We start from the raw sequence: 20,136 nt of genomic DNA on the forward strand, positions 1-20,136 counted from the left end.
TTCTTCTTCTTCTGCATGCCAGGCAGATGTTCTGCCACTGAACCACATCCCCTGCTTGCTTTCCAGGGTGTGCAGCAGAGAGATGTTTGTTGCTAAATTCATCAACCAACACCTGCCATCTGAGAGCCATTGATCAGGGATTGGACCGGGAACTTTTTGTCTGCAAAAACAGACTTCCCTCTGTGATACTACCTCTGAAGATGCCAGCCACTGATGCAGGCAAAACGTTTGGAACAAGATCCACCAGACCACGGCCACACAGCCCGGAAAACCCACCAGAACCAGACTGTACACTGTACACTGTTTCAGTGTGGGTTCTGTGTTTGGCCCTGGCCTAGAGCAGGAATGAATTTTGCAGAACCATGTACTCTTTTTATATTGTCTTGAGTTGCGCATGGAGAATTTTCAAACGATCCTTTTCTCGTTTAGTGCCAAGCAAGATAACTTTCCATTTGATTGCAGTGGCCCAACGTCTGCTCCCTGGGCATGCAGGATGGGACCCAGTCCATCGCTTGAGTCTTTTCGGATTAAGGTGGGCACCTGTCAAATACAGCTCTTATCTTGTGGCCCAGCATTGTACAGTCGGTGCAATGTGTGAATGTAGGTAGAAATTTGGCAGAGAGCATGCAAATAAGCATCATCGTTTGATGTTGGGGGCTAGAAAACTGTTTCAGATTACCCTCTGTCATTGACCAGTTCTGAAGAAGAAAAGTTAGTTTTTATGCCCCACATTTCTCTACTGAAAGGAGTCTCAAAACGGCCTAACCGTCTCCTTCCCTTCCCCCCCTCCATAGCAGGCACCTTGTGAGGTAGGTGGGGCTGAGGGAGTTCGAAGACAGCTGTGACTGGCCCAAGGTCACCCAGCAGGCTTCATGTGGAGGAGATAAACCCTGTTTTACAGTTTAGAGGCCACTGGTTCTGCAGATTAGAGTCTGCTGCTTTTAACCATTGCACCCTGCTTGCTCTCAACCTGGGACTTCTCCAGGGTAAAGGCAATTCCTCTTGTAGACCTATGATGTGATTCTGTTGTTCCCAGGGGCCCCTCATTGTGGGCCATCTTTGCAGGCAATATCAGCAGGACGTCAAAAACTTCCAATAGCTGTGTCCAATCAGGCCTTTCTGTAGTATTACTTCTTTAAGCTGGGAGATTTTTAAGCATCTGAGTGGTGAGCTGCAGTTCCTACAGTGTATTCTTTCTGCACTTAATCTCAACTTGGCAAATTAAGGCAGAAATTACATTCTGTTTTCACTTTGCCTTTGGCCATCCTGTAGTCCCCGGATACCTTAAAAGACAATTAGTAGGGCTGCTGGCAGGAACACTTTCCTCAATGGGAATTTATATTAGGACTAGATCTGTGTAAGTAGAAAAACAGAAACATTTTCTGACCTGAAATGTGCAAAAACTACGTCTGGTAAAGTGGACCTGAAGGAAAAGTTGAGCAAACATTGAGCATTTGGTACTCCAGCGAGTTTGGTACAGGGAACAGAGGGCAGGGGAAGGTTGTACTGTGTCCAGTTGAGACATGAACTGGGAACCATCTAATTGTTCACATTCGGAGGTGGGAGGCTACAGACAAGAAAGAAGAAAGGAGTGCTGTTGTTGGCCTCATCTGGTCCCAGAATGGCCCCTGCCTGGGTCCACTGCAGTTTGCTGTCCCATCTGTATCAGTATATAAAGATGCTAGCTGTTACGGGTTTTCCAGGCTGTGTGGCCGTGGTCTGGTAGTTTTTTCTCCTAATGGTTGATCCACATGTTTGGCTAGCATCTTCAGAGGCAGTTCACAATAAGATGTGTTTCTTATTGTGTAGCGGTGTAGTGGTTAAGAGTAGTGTGGTGTAGTCCTTAAAAGCAGGTGGATTCTAATCTGGAGAACCGGGTTTGATTCCCCACCAGAGGCGAGGGAAAATAACTCCTGGGGAAGCACCTGCTCTGCCCCCCCCCCCCCCCCCCGGTATCCCACTTACCTTAGGCGGCGGCAGTCCCGGGCCGGGCCAAGGGGAGGGGGTGGGGGTTGATTTTCTGCCCACCGACGTGACTGAATGGTGACTCACCCGGGGCATATGTCCCCATATGTCCCCGTGAAAGCTCCACCTCTGTTCCCCACTCCTCCACTTGAGTGGCAGAGGCTTTCCTGGTGAACCAGATGTGTTTCCGCACTCCTACATTCCTCCTGGGTAACCTTGGGCTAGTCACAGTTCTCTCAGAACTCTCTCAGCCCCACCTACTTCACAAGGTGTCTGACGTGGGGAGAGGAAGGGAAAGGAGCTGGTAAGCCACATTAAGTTCCTTACAAGAAAGAAAGGTGAGATATAAATCCAAGCTCTTCTTCTTCTTACTGTGACATGCCTCTAAAGATGCTTAGCCATAGATTCGGGTGAAACGTTAGGAGCAAAAGCCACTGACCGTGGCCACACAGCCTGGAAAATCCACATCAGCCAGTCGATTCCGACTGTGAAAGCCTTCAACAATATGTACAAAAGTGCTTTGGTCTATCTAGTTCAGTGTCACCTGCTTGGACTGGTAGCAGCTCATCAGAATACAGAGCAAGTGAAAATCTTTCCCAGCATTTGCCGCTTGAGATCCTTGTAATTGAACATGCAAAAGACGCTCCATCGGATCTTCTGCGTGTAAGGAGAGAACGCACCTGAAGCTTCCTGGTACTGATAATTGACCTATCAAGGTCTGTATGGTCTACTCTGATTGGCAGCAGCTCTCCTGGGTCTCAAGCAGAGGTCACTGAGATCACTTACTACCTGATTCTTTTTGCTGGAGGTTGAATCTGGGACCGTGCCCATAAAAGTCGGATGCTCTGCCACCGACCCGTCGTCCCTCTAAAGTCCAGTCTGTGATTTGCCTTAGGCCGGGTAATCCGTGGATGGCAGAGAGGAGATTCAAACGGTGCAATTCCTGATTCATATCTCAGTCATGTCACCCCAAACATCAATCATCTCTTCATCCTAAGTGGGAGAAGCTACAAAGAGTGAGTTATTCCTGCCTGCAGAAAGAATGAATGCGAGAAGACTGACAGAAGAGCAGACCTTTTAAAAGCCAACCAGCAGGAGTGCCTGTTAACATTTCTTCTCCATAAAGTGGCATGCCATTGTGCAAACAGGGAGTAATGTTGCAATAAAATGCAAAATGCGTACAGCAAAAAAAGTATGTTAGCAGTAGTATGTGAGCAAAAAACTCGCAGTCCTATGGAATCTGGCATCATACAATGGTGAGCCAGCAATTATGTGTAGTACCTTGGTATTGCAATGAGAGCCAGCGGGGTGTAGTAATTAAGAGTGGTGGACTCTAATCTGGAGAACCGACTTGCTTTGCTCGTTCCTATGCATGAAGCCTGCTGGGTTGACCTTGGGCCAGTCACAGTTCTCTCAGAATTCTCTCAGCCCCATTTATCTCACAGGGTCTCTGCTGTGAGGAGGGAAAAGGTGATTGTAAACCGCTTTGAGGTTCTTTACAGTTGAGAAAAGCAGGGTATAAATCCACACTCTTTGCTGTAAACTTTTCTGTTCAGTTAGATAACATTGCATATCGGCAATGTTTTAGTGTGACTGTAGAATGAGCAGCTAGACTGGAGTCTGGGAGTATCTTAGAGACCCACAAGATTTTTGGGAAGTAAACTTGCGAGAGAGAGTCCCTTCTGACGAAAGGAGCTTTGACTCTCAAAACCACATAACCACCCCCCCACCCCCAATATTGTTGGTCTGTAAAGTGCTCCCAGACACTAATCTAGGTGAACAAGTTGGCTGCCCCCAGGAAACCATAGCACAGTGAAAGTATGTTAAATATTCCAGTCTGATTAAGAGCTGCTCTTTCTTTTACTGTTTAAGTCTATGTTCCAGTGGGCAGGCCATTAATTGGGTATTGTCTGCTTGTGGTACCCATACACACCGCATTGCCAGTTGGCTTATTTTGGGTATAAAAGTTTTAGTCCAGATATGGCTTGAAGTACGGATTGGTTTTTGCTCTTGCCTTCCCAAATCCTCTTCCTGCTGCTTTTCCCTATGCTTGTGTGCTGTCTTCTTGGGTCCCTGTTCTCTAAAAGTGATGGTTTAGCATTGACCTCTGAGATGGAGACCATTCTGGTTTAGATGCGTCCTTTTCTGTACATCGATTTGAACTTCTGCTCATTTCTCTGGCTGTTCCTTGGCAACACTGGACCCCTTGCTGCGACTGTTCTGTCCTGGTGTATTTTCTTCATTCTAGTGCGCTGTCGAGTCAAACAAACAGTTTTATAGAGATGACCTGATGAGCCCTTTTGGCTACCAAGGAATTTTGAACTGGGTTTAATGTGCTGATAGGTTTATTGGAGTTGGTTTACGGTGGGTGGGCTGGAATCTTAAAACTCGCATAATATCCTCCTTAAAAAACCCCAACAGCATTCCAAGTACCACTTTGAACCACAAGGAGAACACCACCCTGGTGCAAGAATTTGAATGATTCTAGAGGTGTGAAGAGACCCAAATATAGTGTTGACACAATAGCTGAAGCCAAAGCTAAGCAACATCCTCTTTCGACATACCATTTCCTGCATTTTGGCTGCAAGGGCACTGTCCGTGTGGGCTCGGAGTGGGGGTTAGGTTGCTTCCTGAGCAGCTGCCCCACCCACTGGAGGGATCCAGGAGTTGAGCAAGGCAACCTTGCTAGCTCTTGAGCCTCTTTGTTCGTAACATTCCTGTTTTGCTTCTCCAGCGCTTAGGATGGCTTCTAACCAAAATAACACACACAAGCAGCAGTATCACACCTCATCAGTAAAATTTAGCATATGCTATAGTAGCTAGTAAGCAACACAGAACCTAGGTAACCTGTTGGGCGTTTTGGGAGAGGAAAGTATTGGAGGAGGAGGAGGGGGAGGTTTGGATTTATACCCCACCTTTCTCTCCTGTAAGGAGACTCAAGGTGGCTTACAAGCTCCTTTCTCTTCCTCTCCCCACAACAGACACCTTGTGAGGTAGGTGGGGCTGAGAGGGTTCCAAAGAACTGTGACTAGCCCAAGGTCACCCAGCAGGAATGTAGGAGTGCAGAAACACATCTGGTTCACCAGATAAGCCTCAGCCACTCAGGTTACTAAGTCAGTTGCTGCAAAATAGGTTAGCTGTGTTTTTGCCTCCCAGCATCCAGTAGGAGGGCAGGCTGTGGCCTTCCGTGCTACTTGAAGCTACTGAGTTCTCCCAGAAGCTGATTCGCTGCAGACTGTTGGAACACCAGTAGGCTTCTTACAAAGTGTGTCCTGATTGGACAAAGCCTGCTCTGTGTAACTGACCCAAGTAAACGTGCCACACGTCTAAGTCGAGGCAATATCCAGCGGAGGTGCAGAACCACTCAATTCATTGAGCTGGATCCTCCTTTCCATTGCAGACTCTCCCCCCGCCCCCTGGGACCAGCAATTCAGGGAGATCATTGGGAGGGGGAGGCAGGGTTAGGGTTAAGGCAGGAGAGTCCCATTCTGCCATTGAAAAACTTATTTGAAAAGCTTCTTCAGAGAGTCAATGTGGTTAAGAGTGGGGGACTCTAATTTGGGGTTTGTTTCCTGGCTCCTACACATGAAGCCTGCTGGGTGACTTTGGGCTAGTCACAGTTCTCTCCAAGCTTTCTCAGCACCACCTACCCCACAAGGTTTCTGTTGTGGGGTGGGGAAGGGAAGGTGGTTGAAAGCCACTTTGAGACTCCTTAACAGGTAGAGAAAAGCACAGTATATAAACCAACCCTTCTTCTTGTTCCTTGCTTCCATCGGAATCTGTTGTTTAACCCCACCTGACTTTTCTTTTTGCATCCTGTTCTTCTAATGACCTGAGATCTTGCCTGCCTCCTGACATTTTCCATTCACCAGCCTCTGCATTCTGATTCAGCTGCACTTCCTGCCCGCAGCCTGCATTAATGTTTTATACCCTGGCCCTCTTTCGGCAAACCAACACAAGAAGCCCCTTGCGCTCCCTTGTCTTCAGTGCATGAGCATCCTAGAACGCCGTTTGCGTTCCTTTGCTTGCAGCGGAAAGCGGTTGCGTTCCAGCCTCATTCCCTGGCAGCCTTCGACCATCTGACAAGCTGTGCCTCTGCCTTGTTGCCACAGTAGCGTTTTGGCAAAAAACACCTTTTTTCTTTTTTGCTTGACGAGGCAGGAGGGACTTAAAAGCAGCCAGCCTTATCCCAAGCTACGTGGCAACCAGGAGAGAGCTCTGCCGATCTTGTGTGGACGTATGACGCTGCCAGGCATCCAATCAAGATGTTGCTGCCAGGCATCCAATCTTGACTCGTGCTGAGATGCTTTTTAGCTGGGGTTGCACCAGGGACCTTTTTTACCCGCAGAGCACGTGTTCGGCTGCTGAGCCATGGCCCAGAGGCCGGGGGTGGGTGGGAGGAAATGGCACCCGGGGCAAAACTTGCTCCAGGCGCCCCTACCCCACCCCCCCACCCCACTTACCTGGCTGGCCGCCCCTCAGCCCCGCCCTGCCAGGCTGCCCCTTCAGCCAGCAGAGGCTCCACCGGCTGAAGGAGCAGCTGGGCGGGGCCGAGGGGAGGGGTGTGGGGGGAAATTCTCTGCCCCCCACGTTACCAGCTGGCGTGCGCCCGGGGACATGTGACCCCACATGTCCCCGTGAGTGCTCTACCACTGCCATGGCCCCTTCTCACCACGTACCTAAGGTGTGAGGCATTAGACCTCTGATCCCTTCTAGCACCATGTTTTCGGCTGCCAGTTCTTCTGAGGCTTAACCAGTGGGCATCTCTATGATGCCACTGGGGAGGGAACCAATATGAGGTTCTGAGTACTCAAAGCCCCAGGAACGTACTAAATCAGAGCGTTGGTCTGTAAAGTTCTATATTGTCTACTCTGACTGCCCGCTGTACTTTTGGGTCTTTTTGCATCCCCTGCTATCTGTGTCTTTGAATTTGAATTGAAGTGAAAATTTATTTATACCTCCCCCTCCCCTGGCAAACCAGGCTCAGGACGGCTTGCGACAGGTTTGTAACATACAATAATAAATTAAAATTAAGCCATAAATTTCATCATAGCCTCACTGAAAAATACAGGCTTTACTGTTGGCACACATTTTTAAATTCTACTGGAGGAGGATGGTCCAAGCTGACAGTCAAGCAGTGATGAAACCAGAAGAGATCCAGTCACCAGTTGTAGCGGGAAGGAGGGGCAGGGAGGAGAGAGACTAGTTTGACAATTTCCAGCCCTCTCTGTATTCAATTGCATACCTAGTGGAGCATCTCTGTCTTACACGCCTTGTCTTAACACACAGCCTTCTACATACAGAGGAGATGTAGAAAAAGGGTTTGGGTTTATACCTCACTTTTCTCTCCTATAAGAAGACTCAAAGGGGCTTAGAAGCTCCTTTCCCTTCCTCTCCCCACAACAGCCACCTTGTGAAGTAGGTGGGGCTCAGAGTCCTGAGAGAACTGTGACTGGCCCAAGGTCACCCGGCAGACTTCATGTGGAAGAGTGGGGAAACAAACCTGGTTCACCAGATAAGCCTCCGCCTCTCATGTGGAGGAGTGGGGAATCAAACCCACTTCTCCAAATTAGAGTCCACCTCCTCTTAACCACTGCACCACAGTAGCTCTGTGCTACTATTGTTCTGCCACTGAGAGATGACCCCAGTCCCCTGCAAATTGCAGACCGGTTTGCGAAGAGGAAGAAAGATCTTCCCTGCGTCTTTTCTCCCTTTCCCAGATGCCCATCTGAGACATTCCTCAGAGCATCTGTTGCTTGTCCTGGGAACTACACTTCCCAAGATGCACCTGTCACCATGGATGTTCTGCATCTGAGACTCCAGGACAAGGAAAGGCAGGAAAGAGGGTGTAGGCAGAGAGGTAAGATAGTATTCCCTGACCTTTGGCAACACTTGTCCTCTGCTGCAAGTCGGTAAGTGTGTGAGGGGGAAAGGGGAATTTCAGAGAAGAATTCAATGTCTGTATTGCTGGTTATGTTTTGAAGTAACTATTACAGATTCTAAATCTTGTCCTCCAAGCCAAAGGGGTATGAATTTTGGCATTAGTGCTTGTATTGGAAGGGAGGGGGCGGTGTGTGCGAGTCCATAGGGCTTGTGGAGAGAGATCGGGGATGGTTTTGTTTTTCCCAGACCTTCAAGCCTTCATTTCCCCTTCTGCAAAACGCGTGCAGTTGTGTCCAGAGGGATCTCCGAAGCACCTTGTGCTTCAAGATTGCTGGGTAAATTATTGATCGCTTCCTTTTAATGTGGCACAGTAGTTGCGTGTTTAGGAACTTGCGGGACTTTATCAAACGTTAAGAGCTGCGTGTCCTGTCCTAAGGGAGGGAGCTCCTTCCCCTCTCAACCCGTTTCAATGTGGAACCAGTGAAATGCAAACAGGGCAGTGAAGTCTCCGTGTGCTTCAAACACACAAAAACTGCTTTATGCTAAGTGAGAGAATCGGTCTAACCCAGGTCAGCCTTGATTTGTGCGGCTGCCGTTTTTCCAGCATTTTGTGAAATTGCACCACCTGCTGCCTGCCTCTTTTCACTGGAGATGCTGAGGTCTGAACGTGGGCCTCTCTGTGATTCTCTCCGAATCATCTCCATAACACTAGATGTGTTGTCTGTTGGTTGGCAGCAGCATAAAACATGAACGCCCTGACTGTCAGGAAGTTTTTTCCTGATGTTTCAGTGGAATCTCTTGAAGCCATTACTCCCTTGAACCCATTACTGCTGGTCCTAGTCTCTGGAGCAGCAGAAAACAAGCTTGCTCCCTCACCATCGTGACATCCCTTCAAATATCTAAACATGGCTGTCATGTCACCTCCTAACCTTCTCTTCACCAAATTAAACATACTCAAAGTCTCTCCTTGTAGGGCATGGATACCATCTCGGTTGCCCTCCTCTGGACCCATTCCAGCTTGCCAGTATCCTCCTTGAATTGCGGTGCCCAGAACTGTACACAATATTCCCAGTGAGGACTAACCAATGCAGAATAGAGAGGTACAATCACATCCCTCGATCTAGACACTAGACTCCTACTGACACAACCCAGAATCAGTGGCAGTTGTTACTTTAAGGTGGGAACCTGCCTGCCTGCTTTCCACAAGCTCTGCTAAGTAAAGCCCTTGCTCGAGTTGTTAGAACGTGAGCTAGGTGCCATATTGGAGAATGGTTCTCCGAAGAGTCACACAGGTGGCTGCTGAGCCACTGAGTATCACAGGATTACACAGCATTCCTCCCACCATGCAAGCTACAGGTAAGGTGGGAGTATAAGTATTTTAATGAATAAGCAGGAGCAGACCAAAAAGAAGAAGAAGAAGAAGTTTAGCTTTGGCTGTTGTATCTGCAACAAAACTAATCAGGTGAATTCACAACTGGATTTTGAAAACATGAATTGCTTGTATCTGCGCTTTTATCTCCCCACCTGTTTACAAACTTGCACAAAGTACATGTACTCTGTCACACAATTCCTATGGACAATCGCCGGGAAAACATGAATTGCAACTTCTAAACTGGCAGGCTTGCCTAGCATTGTATTGGCAACGGCCCCCATCCATTGTGATTAACTTCACAAAACAATGCAGAAAATGGAAAATGTTCCGCAGAAAGAGAACACACCGGAAAAATAAAGCATTGTGGAAAAATTTTTCCATCCCACGTCTCTGACTGAACCACACACACAAAGACAAATCCCTTTTTCCAACTAAATAAATGCTGTCGTCCCTTGAACACGGCGGGGTTTTTTGGTGGAGGGAGGGGTAGGCTGACCCAACAGTCAGTTGTCGTAATTTTTTGTTGTAAAGATCTGCTCGTAGTGCTTTGAATCTACGGTTCTTTTGAGCCACTACCTCCTCTTCCCCGCCCTTATTTCACTGTTGCTAGATCAGTTCTGCCACAATGCCCCACTGTCCTGAACACAATGGAGTCAGTCCAAGCAGCAGCTAGAGTTTACGGCTCTATTTGACCCAGCTCTGGTTTCTAGCACACAGGAGGGAGAGAAACACACACACACACACTCACACACACACACACACACACACACACACTCTCTCTCTCTCTCTCTCTCACACACACACTCTCACACACACACTCACCCAAATATAAGCAGCCGAAAATGCAGAAAGGATCACAAGCAAAAAACCAGCTCGTGTTGGGGAAAAATTCCCAATGGGCAGCCACGCCGGCCTACAGCAACAAAATAAAACTGGAGTCTGGAGGAGTCCTAAAGACTAGCAGTACCTGGGCGCATCCATTCACAAAGACTAGCAGCTCCAGGGTGCATCCATTCACAACAGCAGACAAGAAGAACTTCAAGCCATACCTGAACTAAAACTCTTATACCCACAATAAGCCGACTGGCAGTGCGGTGTGTATGGGAACCACAAGCAGTTTTGTGGCCTACGTTTTGCAGGTTGACTACCCAAGTTCTTCCCAGATCGTGGCACAGGGATGGCATTTGCAGATGGTGAACGGCTGTCGCTGGCTTTTATCTGAGTACCGCAGAAACAGCCTAAACAGTTAGCAAGCTTGTAAACAAATGTACAGGGGTGGCTCCAGATATGTGGGTGCACTCTTACACTTGGCAGGATGCCCACAGTGGGGCCATCACCCAGCCCCGCTTATTCTCCAGGATATACACTTTTCCACCAAAAGAACCAGTGGTGGTGAGGTGCGGCTAGTGGTGGCAAGGTGGAAATAGCACTGTTGAAAATAGTCCTGTTTGATGGGAAAGGGTATGGTTGGCACTGGCTTGGCAGAGGGTGTTCTGCTGTCGCAGCAAGCGGAGGCAGGCGGAGCCTCCGGAGTTTTGTAATTGGGCGCCACTTCAAGCCTGGAGGCTGCAGCACTTCGTCCCATCCTGAAGAAGGAAATGGGAGGGAATCACTCCGCTACACTGCGGATGACCAGAGTTGCCACAACAGGTTCCTCTAGATGCGCCTCCTTTGAAAGAACAACCCCAAGTCCTTCAGCCCCTCCCCTCAACCCCCCCCCCCCCCCCCAAAAAAAAAAAACGGCTCCTGGCCCGGGGAAGAAAAACACCCAGCCCCTCCCCCCCCCCCCCCCCCCCCCCCCCCCCCCAAAAAAAAAAATTCAGCAGACGGTGTCTGGAGGAATAGACATGCGGTCCTGCTCAACCCTTGCTTTCGAGTTGTTGAGGCGTGAGCTAGGTGCCTATATTGGAGAATGGTTCTCCGAGAAGAGTCGCACAGGTGGCTGCTGGGCCACTGAGTATCACAGGATTACGCAGGCATTCCTCCCACCATGCCAGAGAAGCTACAGGTAAGGTGGGAGTATAAAGTATTTTAATGAATAATAAGCAGGAGCAGACCAAAGAAGAAGAAGAAGAAGTTTAGCTTTGGCTTGTTGTATCTGCAACAAAACTAATCAGGAATTGAATTCACAGCTGGATTTTGAAAACATGAATTGCTTGTATCTGCGCTTTTATCTCCCCACCTGTTTACAAACTTGCACAAAGTACATGTACTCTGTCACACAATTCCTATGGACAATCGCTTGAGAAAACATAGATTGCAACTTCCTAAACTATGGCAGGCTTGCCTAGCATTGTATTGGCATGCGGCCCCCATCCATTATTGATTAACTTCACAAAACAATGCAGAAAATGGAAAATGTTCATGAAGAGAACACACGGAAAAAATAAACGCATTGTGGAAAAAATTTTTCCATCCCCGTCTCTGACTGAACCCACACACACAAAAGACAAATCCCTTTTTCCAACTAAATAAATGCTGTAGATCCCTTGAACCACCGGCGGGTTTTTTTTTAATGGTGGAGAGTAGTGAAACTGACAACAGTCGGTTAATGAAGTAATTTTTTTTGTTGTAAAGATCTGCCTCGTAGTGCTTTGAATCTACGGTTCTTTTGAGCCACTACCACCTCCTCTTTATATGACCCTTATTTCGCTGTTGCTAGATCAGTTCTGCCACAATGCCCCACTGTCCTGAACACAATGGAGTCAGTCCAAGCAGCAGCTAGAGTTCTGGCTCTATTTGACCCAGCTCTGGTTTCCTAGCACAGGAGGGAGAGAAGCACACACACACACTCACACACACACACACACACACACTCCTCTCTCTCTCTCTCACACACTCTCACACACACACTCACCCAAATATAAGCAGCTGAAAATGCAGAAGGGATCACAAGCAAAAAACCAGCTTTCGTGTTGGGGAAAAAATTCCCAATGGGCAGCCATGACCTACAGCAACAAAAAATAAAACTGGAGTCTGGAGGAATCCTAAAGACTAGCAGTACCTGAAGCATCCATTCACAAAGACTAGCTTAGCTCAGGGTGCATCCATTCACAACAGCTTGAACAAGAAGAACTTCAAGCCATACCTGAACTAAAACTCTTATACCCACAATAAGCCGACTGGCAGTGCGGTGTGTATGGGAACCACAAGCAGTTTGTGGCCCTACGTTTTGGAGTTGACTACCCAAGTTCTTCCCAGATCGTCAACAGGGATGGCATTTGCAGATGGTGAACGGCTGTCGCTGGCTTTTATCTGAGTACCGCAGAAACAGCCTAAACAGTTAGCAAGCTTGTAAACAAATGTACAGGGGTGGCTCCAGATATGGATGCACTCTTACACTTGGCGGGATGCCCACAGTGGGAGCCATCACCCAGCCCCGCTTATTCTCCAGGATATACACTTTTCCACCAAAAGAACCAGTGGTGGTGGTGAGTCGCGACTAGTGGTGGCAAAGGTGGAAATAGCACTGTTGAAAATAGTCCTGTTTGATGGGAAAGGGTATGGTTGGCACTGGCTTGGCAGAGGTGTTCTGCTGTAAGCAAGCGGAGGCGGAGCCTCGGAGTTTTGTAGTGGTAGCGCTTCAAGCCTGGAGGCTGCAGCACTTCGTCCCATCCTGAAGAAGGAAATGGGAGGGAATCACTCCGCTACACTGCGGATGACCAGAGTTGCCACAACAGGTTCCTCTAGATGCGCCTCCTTTGAAAGAACAACCCCAAGTCCTTCAGCCCCTCCCCTCAACCCCCCCCCCCCAAAAAATTCAGCAGACGGTGTCTGGAGGAATAGACATGCGGTCCTGCTCTACTCACACCCCCGGTTTCACTGGCCGCAGCTCAGAGGAACAAGAAGCTGGGCTGGGCTGGGCGGCAGGCAGGCAGGCAGGCAGGCAGGCAGGCAGGCAGGCAGGCAGGCAGGCAGGCAGGCAGGCAGGCAGGCAGGCAGGCAGGCAGGCAGGCAGGCAGGCAGGCAGGCAGGCAGGCAGGCAGGCAGGCAGGCAGGCAGGCAGGCAGGCAGGCAGGCAGGCAGGCAGGCAGGCAGGCAGGCGACTACAGTGCTGTACCCCGTGCCAGCTCTCTGCCTGGCACTTCCCTTGCTCTAGCAGCAGCTGGTGCCCAGGGCAACTTGTTCCCTCAGTGCAGTTCTGGAGAGCAGCAAACAAACGAGTGGGACTGAGCCATTCCCACACCTGCCGGTTGGCCCCTTCTCCTGTCTCCGCCACCCAGCCAGCCAGCCCGCTCCTCTCTCTGGCTCTCTCTCCACTGCACCGCAATGCTGCTACTTCGCTGATCAGAAAAGAAACAGAACTAAAAGGTGGGCACTAGGACTGCAAGGAAGGTCTGGGAAACAGTGGCAGATGGATACAATTTTACTTAGTTCTTTTAATAGAAAAGGGTATAGTACAACTCCATTTTTGTTGTGTGAAGCAGAACAATGTAGTTTGTCACAAAGACCTGGGAGATTCTAGCAGCCCTCTAAATTTGTTTTGCTATGTGTGAAGATCTGGATACAGAACGGTTGAGTTATATAAAAGAAAGCTGAAGTGTCAGGGTTCTGTAAAGGTAAAATTATTAATTATGGCCTGTAGTTTGGGGACTGTGTGTGTGATGTGCCACCAAGTTGTTTCCAGTTTCATGGAATCATAGAGCTGGAAGGGCCATATAGGCTGTCCAACCCCTTGCTCCATGCAGGATCAGCCTAGAGCATCCCTGACAAGTGTTTGTCCAGCCCGTCTTGAAGACTGCCAATGAAGGGGAGCACATTTGATTCCCCGCTCTGCTGCCTGAGCTGTGGAGGCTTATCTGGGGAATTCAGATTAGCCTGTGTACTCCCACACACGCCAGCTGGGCGACCATGGGCTAGTCACAGCTTTTCGGAGCTCTCTCAGCCCCACCTACCTCACAGGGTATTTGTTGTGAGGGGGGAAGGGCAAGGAGATTGTAAGCCCCTTTGAGTCTCCTACAGGAGAGAAAGGGGGGATATATATCCAAACTCTTCTTCTTCTTCTTCCCTAGGCAGCCAATTCTACCTCTGAACGACTCTTACTATAAAAAAAAGTTTTCCTAAGGTCCAGCTGGGTCTTTTTTGCCCATAATTTATACACATTATTGCAAGTCCTATCCTCAGCTGCTAACAGGAACAGCTCCCTGCCCTCCTCTAAGGCTGTTTCTGCACGGTCAAAATATCATGGATCGAGCAAGAAAAATATCCCTGCACAGCCGAGAATTCCACACGGTTTCTGGTGCTAAAGCAGGCCTGCCCCAGTGTTGCCCCGCGATATTTATCTTACCCCAGGATTTTCAAAAATTGCCAGTTTGGAGGTTCTTTTTAAAAATCCTGGTGTGACACTGTTTGTGGTTGCTACTGTGCAAAAACCAATTGGGAGCAGGACCTGTTTATTTTTCCCACCCAGCCGCCTCATCTCCCCGCCTGACATTCATTTCAGCTGCCGCTCAAAACAACAGCCAATCAGAACGCGAGACACTGGGCACACTCAGAGATTCTTGCAGCTGCCACTCAAAAACAACAGCCAGTCAAAATGCGGGATACTGGGCATGCTCAGATATGCTTCTGAAGTAAATACAGAAGTCGCAGGCTCGTGCGAAATAAATTGGAGTATTTCCTCTCAGTTTTCAATGGATTCCTTCAGAAAGCGGGCAGCCATGCGGACGGACACCCTGAGATAAAACAGACCCAGGTTAAAAAAAACTGGTGGTGCACAGGTATAATTTTGCCTTGTGGAAACAGCCTAAGTGACAGCCCTTCAGATACTTAAAGGGAACAACCATGTCTGCCCTCTTTTTTAGACTGAACATTCCCAAGTCCCTCAGCCTTGGTCTCCACACCCCTGATCATCCTCACTGCTCTTCTCTGTACCTGCTCCATTCTATCTGGATCATTTTTGAAGTGAGGCCTCCAGAGTTGCACACAGCACTCCAAATATGGCCTGGGGTGTACAGTGGGACTAGGGCATCCTGGACTTTGGATGTTAATGGAGCCCCTATGAATTAATGATCTCCAAAACGTCCTATCAACGAGAGCCCTTGCTCAGGTGTTGCAAGCTGAGAGCCGTGGCTTGCTTATCTGTGCATCTTATTTTGGGCCTGCCTCTTTCCCCCACTGCTTTTGCAAAGGGAGACTAGAGTCATTGTATGATTTTTCTGTAACCATGTTCTTTTACAAATTGTTTGTAAAATAAGAAATGTTATCCTACATTTAGATTTTGCTTGTATTCATATACATTTATAGAAACATAGAATCATAGAGTTGGAAGAGACCCCAAGGGCCATCAAGTCCAACCCCCCTGCATTGCAGCAACACACAGTCAAAGCGCTCCTGACAGATGTTCATCCAGCCTCCAAAGAAGGAGACTCCACCACTCTCTGAGGCAGTGAATTCCACTGTCGAACAGCCCTGACAGTCAGAAAGTTCTTCCTAATGTTTAGGTGGAATCTCTTTTCCTGCACCTTGAATCCATTACTCTGTGTCCTAGTCTCTGAGGCAGCAGAAAACAAGTTTGCTCCCTCTTCGACATGGCATCCCTTCAAATATTTAAACACAGCTATCATGTCCCCCCTTAACCTTCACTTCTCCAGACTAAACATCCCCAGCTTCCTAAGCCTCTCTTCGTAGGGCACGGATTCCAGACCTTTTACCATTTTGGTTGCCTTCCTCCGGACATGTTCCAGCTTGTCACTTTGTATACACATAGGTGCACACAGACTATTGTATGTATTTTTGGATGCACACAGGGAAAAAAAGCATAAAGTCATGTCTTCACTCTGTCTCTTAAATAGGGTGTCCCAAGGGCCAGGATAATGTTCAAGAACAGCACAGTGTAGCCTAATGGCTAATATCAGGACTGGGATGAGGCAGCGTGAAAATCCCCCGAAATAACTCAGAGGCTGAGCAATGGATCAGGACGTCCGTGGTTTGAGTCTCACCTTTGCCATGAAACTGTGTTGGAAGCTGATGGCAGGCAACTCTCTCAGCCTCCGAACCCCACTGCGTTGTGGTGAAAATACTACCCATTGTAACAGCACCTAAAATACTTTGAATGCTTGTTGCAAGTGCTTCTCCAGGCACGATAAGACTAGCAAACCATTGACAACAGTAGTAGGAGCATATCCTAGCACTTCTGTGCTGATTTTCCACTTGTGATGCGGGAGAAGTCTGTGGAATTTGAATTCTTTTGAATGCTGGCTAAGGAGCGAGGATAGCTACCGATCTATGGCTACCAATCTTGATCCTCCTTGATTTGAGATTGCAAATGTGCTTGGGAGTAGCAGCAGCAGCAGCAGCAGCAGAAGGCCATTGCTTTCACATCCTGAATGTGAGCTCCCAAAGGCATCTGGTGGGCCACTGCGAGTAGCAGGGTGCTGGACTAGATGGACTCTGGTCTGATGCAGCAGGCTCTTTCTTATGTTCTTATATTTTTTTCTGTAGGTGACCTATTGCCTGATTTGGTTAATTAACCATTTCCAATACCTGTGTGTTCGTGCACGTGGGTCCAAGCGTTCTTTCCTTGGCAGTGTGCACATGGTCCTTCTAGCTATCAATGCCTGCTTGGATAGTTGCTGAGAGCAGGGATTTCTAAGAGTAGAATGAGGTAGATTTAGTTCCACCCTGAAGCGCTTTCAGGTCCGATGATGCGAGATTCCCTTCAGCTCCCTCCTGTAAGGACAGAACTGGGGCCAGGTAAAACCAAGATGGTTTTGTGTTCTGTGCCTCATGGATCTGAGACATGGAGGGGCCGAGTCTCAGTGACAGAATATTCACGCAGGAGATTGAATCTCTGGCATCTCCAGTTAAGAGGGTTTTTGGTGGCAGAGCTGTGAAAGACTGTTCTATGTTCGACTCCCCAGACCGCTGCTTCCAATCAGAGTAAATGAAACTGAACTAGATAGACAAATGGCTGCGACTTGGTATCAAGCAGCTCAGGTGTATCTACCTATGCAAAGAACCCTAACCCTAAGGTGAGAGGCCCAGGCTAGCCTGATCTCATCAGACCTTGAAAGCTAAGTAAAGTCGGCCCTGATCAATACTTGGGTGGGAGACCACCAAGGAAATCCAGGGTTGCTACCAGTGGTGGGATTCTAAAATCCCAACCGCCAGTTCGCCCCCAGCCCCCCCCCCCACGCTGCGCCCCCCCGGCTTGCTTACATGACTGCTGCGCCCCCCTGGCTTGCTTACATGACTGCTGTGCTGTCCCAGGCACCCCCGCTTTCCAGTGTTGGGCGGGGGGGGAGGCGAGGGAAGGCCACGCTGAGGACCAGCCGGTTGCTGATTGCGCCGCATGTGCAGTGCTGTCTTAGCTTCTGGGGAGGCCTGCTGGAGGCCTGTCCCCCGGCCTTCATTCAGGCAGTCTCCTGCCCTCACTAGGGCAGGAGGCAGCCTGAACAAAGGCCGGGGGGACAGGGCTCAGGCAAGCGCCGCCATGGCAGCCAGTCCAGGTGCTGGCCTGGCCCCATGGCGCCTGCCTCTCCCGCCAGTGGTGGGATTACAACTGTTTAGCTAATGGTTCTACCGAACCGGCTGAATCCCACCTCTAGTTGCTACACAGAGTCAGATGATGGCAAATCGCATCACTTGCTTTTTAAACTTTTTAAACAATATTACTTGGCTATGACTTATGATGCTTTCCACCATCTGTGTGTGTGTTTTCAGCAGTTGCTTAGTCAAACTCTTTCCCTGCACCACCACTTTGTAGTAGTCAGTTAGTCGCTGTTGAGGGCTGGAAGTTGAAACTGTCACTTTGACTTCCTGAAGGAACAGCCCCACCGCAAACATTTCAGAACTGTTTTTCCCCCTGTGTTGGAAGAGCTGTCTGCGTTGATGGACAGCTGCCAGACCAGCAGATTCCCCCAGTTTGTTCAGCGATCTCTCTTGTTCTTTTATTGGGGGTGGGAGCAAGAGCGCAAGGGTTGAGCCTTCAGGGGTGTGTGTGTGTGTCTTCGGCAAGTTTTCAACAGCGATGATTCAAGCGGAGGGGATTGGGTTCAGTCTCCAGTTACGCACTTCAAGCTTTGAGGTCCAGCCGACTGATCTGAGGCTCCCTGCCCTCTGACGACTCTGCCAGAGGTTTCCGTTTGGGGATCTACTGTAGCTTCCATGTGCTGCTGTCTGAATCAGCAATTTAGAAAGGTTGTTGGCAGAGAGGCGCAGCCCCGCGGCATTACTTGCAGAAGCTTGTCACCTGGCCATGTTATCTGGAAGCACAAAACTCCAAGGTGGTGGTTCTTTATTTTATTTATTTTATTGATTGCTTAGTTTTCTATACCGCCCTATCCCCAGAGGGTCTTCTAAACTTGACGGCGATAGGTGCCAGCTCTTATCTCCAAGGCAGCTCTCGGTCCCTTGTGGTTCTCTTGCATCCTGGGTCCTGCTAGTTCTGAAACGAATGATTCTGATACCTTGATTTTTAAAAATGATTGTGCCTGCACTGAGCAGATGGAAACGTTTCTCCATCCTTGTTCTTTGCCATTCCTGTCCTCCCAGTTTCTGCAACGCAAAAAAAAGTATTTCCCTTTTAAACCTTTCAGGAATGACCTGGTGATAAAGAGAAGCAGAATCTAGTGAGTTTTTTGTCCTGCAGGAGCAGCAATGGCGTAGGAGGTTAAGAGCTCGTGTATCTAATCTGGAGGAACCGGGTTCGATTCCCCGCTCTGCCGCCTGAGCTGTGGAGGCTTATCTGGGGAATTCAGATTAGCCTGTGCACTCCCACACATGCCAGCTGGGTGACCATGGGCTAGTCACAGTTCTTTGGAGCTCTCTCAGCCCCACCTACCTCACAGGGTGTTTGTTGTGAGGGGGAAGGGCAAGGAGATTGTAAGCCCCTTTGAGTCTCCTGCAGGAGAGAAAGGGGGGATATAAATCCAAACTCATCTTCTTCTTCTTCTTCTGCTCTATAAAGCAGAAGTGTCCAATTCTGGCGCTTCAGATGGCCAATTGGCGATGCCAGCAGGGGCTGATGGGAATTGTAGTCCATGGACATCTGAAACGGCAGAATTGGACACCCCTGCTATAAAGGCAGTTCTTACCAATGGGTTGGATCGAGCGGAAGAAATGCACAAAAGAAAATGGTTGGAGTGGGTCATTCCCTGACTTCCTCTTCCTCACACGTCCTGCAGTTTGTCCCCAAACCCTTCTCTGAGCATGAACAGAACATTGCAAGCAAAATGAAAAGGAATCGACAATAAAAAGGAATCAGGCGATGTCAGCTCCCTTTCCCCCTTCACTGTTGCAACCTGTGAGCAGAAAAGGGAGAAGGAGGTGGTTTTATCCAATTCGCTTTGTTGCCTGATTCATCCCACACTGTGTGGTGTATGTTGCTTGTGAGGTTTCCAGGTCCTCAGGGAGGAGTCTCAGAACAAATGACAGGCAGCTCAGGGGCAGTGGAAAACAGAAAGATCAGCTAAACTCATGCCACTTTTGAAAACTTTTGCCAGCATGGGGACACCAGAGGTTCAGAAGACAGTGGGGCAACCAGAGGATCAGAAGACAGTCACAAGAACTAGCAGGTGAAAAATACTGGTGGCAGATGCGTTCTCTCTCGCTAGCATTGAAAGGACATGCTCCTCCCCCTGCTTTGTACTTTAGTATGTGTTATGGAGTTGGGGCCTACGTACTTAGGGCTCTCTATGAATTTAGCCCCGATGCAGATATGACTATCCAGCATGCAAGCTTTCAAGGGCGGGGTGGAGATGTCCAGTCTTTCTTGCTGTTTGTAAGCCTTATGCAGACCATTTGTTTCATAGAATCTTAGAATCATAGAGTTGGAAGAGACCCCAAGTCCAACCCCCTGCAAAGCAGGAACACACAATCAAAGCACTCCTGATGGCCATCCAGCCTCTTTAAAAACCTCCAAAGAAGGAGACTCCACCATACTCTGAGGAACTGTTGAACAGCCCTGACTGTCA

The 20,136-nt window shown here is 48.8% G+C and overlaps 1 protein-coding gene across 1 annotated transcript in view; it reads left to right on the forward strand.

Annotated features, from left to right (window-relative positions):
* The window catches only part of MARK2 (microtubule affinity regulating kinase 2), a 154,692-nt gene that overhangs the window by 19,284 nt on the left and 115,272 nt on the right, over positions 1-20,136 (forward strand). The gene's annotated exons all lie outside the window — the stretch shown is intronic.

The sequence above is a fragment of the Sphaerodactylus townsendi genome, linkage group LG01, assembly GCF_021028975.2.
Source record: "Sphaerodactylus townsendi isolate TG3544 linkage group LG01, MPM_Stown_v2.3, whole genome shotgun sequence".
Taxonomy (NCBI): domain Eukaryota; kingdom Metazoa; phylum Chordata; class Lepidosauria; order Squamata; family Sphaerodactylidae; genus Sphaerodactylus; species Sphaerodactylus townsendi.